Source organism: Nicotiana attenuata, unplaced genomic scaffold (assembly GCF_001879085.1).
Source record: "Nicotiana attenuata strain UT unplaced genomic scaffold, NIATTr2, whole genome shotgun sequence".
Classification (NCBI taxonomy): domain Eukaryota; kingdom Viridiplantae; phylum Streptophyta; class Magnoliopsida; order Solanales; family Solanaceae; genus Nicotiana; species Nicotiana attenuata.
In genome coordinates this window covers 1-3,151 of record NW_017670946.1, presented here as the reverse complement: position 1 = coordinate 3,151, position 3,151 = coordinate 1, and positions in this window count along the sequence as shown.

Here is a 3,151-nt window from a genome sequence, read left to right as displayed (position 1 = left end):
CCTGAAAATTTCAGGCTTCCAGCTTTGATATGAACATAGCTTTCATCCCTGTTTCAGACAAAGAAAACTTGTTAGTTTAAACATGGTGGTTGGTTTGTGGCCTTGACTTTGAGTACGATTGCTCCTCCACGTGCCACGATAACTTTGATTCCACTCTGAAAGACATTGCTTGCTTATTGACTAACCAATTTCTCTGTCACCCTTATCACAGAAAACACCTCTTCTCGTCCAGCCCCAATACCCTTTATCTGTTGCATCGCTCATGAACTGACATTTACAAACCTTTGCATTTCACATGAATCCCAAAGCACGTCAATTGCCACCCACTCAATGCGTATGCTGTTCTTCTTGACTCAAACCACTGGCCCTAGCCTTGAGGTCTAAGGCCCCCTCACTTGCCATGATAACTTTGATTTCCGCTTGGAAGACCTTGCTTGTCACTGGTTAACCAACTTTTGTCAATCTTGCCACAGAAAATGCCTTTGATCCATTCACCTAACACCCTCCATCTGTTGCATTGTTCATGAATTGATATGTACCAAGCCTTTGTATTTTGCACGAATCCCAAAGCATGTTGATTGTTACCAACTCAGTGCACTTGTTGTTCTTTCTTGACTTATGACACTTTGATGTACTAGCCAGATCCCGCTTTGTGCAATTGGAAAGCTAGTGGCAAATTTTGAAATCATTTCTCACTTGTTACCGAATTGACTCGGGAAGAGGAAGTAAACAAGACAAAAGGAACAGAGTAGAGGACAATGGAAAGAGATGATTCCTAACAAGAAAACTACAAAGTAGAAACCTATCGGATGTGGATACCGACTCTAATGACCATGACATTCACCTGCGGCCTATTCTGTTAAGCAAATCTGATGTTCAGCTCTTGTTGTACCTTTTTTGCCGTGAAACTGGGCTTCAATGCTCCGCTTATCCAATCTGATTCACAATCCTTATTCGACTTGTAGTGCCCGAAGGGTTTTCACCATCAAGCCTCTCTCATTTTAGTCTTTCTCTCAACTCACCGTCGCCTTATGGTGCCCGTGAAGGTTTTCACCAATAAGACTCTCTCATTTTTTATTTCTCTCAGCTTTCATCTCCTTGGGATACCCGTGAGGGTTCTCATCAACAAGACTCTCTCATTCTTCATTTCCTTCGTTTGGACCGGAGTGTTGCCCCTGATATGATTCACCTCTATTCGCTTGACCTGGCATCTCTCGAAGACTGATCAGAAGTTCTTCCTTTGGACCGTAATGTGGGCTTTTGGATAGGGTTAGAAAGAAAGGGTATCAAAGGCTCAAAACAATTCAACATAGGTTAAAAATTACAACTTTCGGAATCAGATTTCCCACAACAACCACAACTTCTGCCCCAGTTTCTTCCTTGGGGACTTTGGACTTTTATTTTGGTGTGACTGAACCTCAGATAGAGGCTGCCTACGTACCCTTTTGGGATCAAGTCAAACGTAGTTCAGGTCATAGAACTACTTCGTTGTTGCGATCTTTCCTTTTCTTCCACTTTTCTTTTCTTTCTTTTCATTTCTTTTCTTTTCCTTCTCTTTTTCTTTTCTCTCTTTTTTTTCTTTTCTTTTCTTTTCTCTTCTTTTTTTTCTTTTTTTTTCTTTCTTTCTTTCCTTTTTCTTTTCTTTTTCCTTTTTCACTGTTTTTCTCTTGTTTCTCCACTTTCTTTCCCCGCTCGGGCTTACGAGTTTTATTATTGATTCCGAAAGAGGGGTATGCAAGAAAATAACCGAGGCTCAAAGGGGTAACAAAGGATAAAGTGTTTGGATAGCAGAACAAAATACCTTCGTCATTCCAATCTCTGAAACATGCCAAGTACAAACTACACAATTAAACAAACATGAGGAAAACATACGTAACATATTTTGATTGCACCAGAATTACTAACCATATTCACACATTTGCCTTCTACATTTGTCAATTAATAGCACCATTGGACAACAATCTCGGTACCATGAACGGCCCCGGTAGACTTGGGGGCAAACTTGCCTTTGGTTTCAAACCGATGTGGCATGATGCATTTAAACAGTATTTCTTTATGTTCCGTCTGCCCCAGTTTCACACAATTTGGGCTCGAAGTGATCTCAAAATGCCCTTACTTATTTCCCTCGAATGTCCTCACATCTTCAACATTATTTCATGGCTTCATTACTAAACTGACTTTTAAAACCAGGCTGAGAATTATGCGTGCGTGTCATGTCACCAGAACCAGCATGAAAAGAATTGTAAAAGGAGAAGAAAACTAAACAAAATGACTAGAAATGGCAGGAACAGAGAATTGCATTAGACTGACGGTGAAAGGGTTTAAACAACAGAACAAGCAAACAAACCTAGACAACACTAAACAAACTATTACGCCTAAACAAACAAGGCAAAGTGAACAGATAGAAGGGTTTGAGTCATAAGACTATATCCGGATTACAACCCTGAAATAACCCGGACAACAGAAATGACAACAAAATAAACCACCAAAACTCCACTCCGGCTGACCAAGAAATGGAGCGTCTTCCCAATTACCAAGCATGACATCTTAACCACTGAGTCTCGCATCAATATTGCTGGAACCTTCACCAATTTCAATATCATTGACTTCATTCAACAAGTTTCCGAGAGGGTTCTCATACTCCCTGTCACCATGGATCTTCCCCACAAAATGTGCGACATCATGTGCAGGTAAAGGCTTCTGTGCAATGTTCTGGGTGGCACTGTCCTGGACCGCAATTATCCCTTCCTGAATCATTCTTTCTATCTCTCTTTTCAAATCCCGGCAACTTTCGACTCGTGCCCCTGGACATTGGAATGGTATTCACACCTTTTAGAAGGGTCAAAGCCTCTTGCACGCTTGTCCACATGATTCGAAGGAATGGGTGAAATCAGGTTATATTGCTTTAGTTTCTCAAACAAGTTTGCATATGACTCTCCCAAGGGGGTGAAAGTGTTCTGCTTCTGTGCCCTCTCTTGCTTGAAATTTTGGCTGGCCCGCAAACCTACCCCAAGGGGATTCTTGTAGGCTCTTGGGGGTGGGTAGGTGTTTTGAGTTGGGTAAGCATTTTGTGGGGTGGGTGCGCCCCATTGCGCATGGGTAGGATGTTGGGGGTATGTTTGGGCATGGTGGACAGAGAAGTGGGGATAGT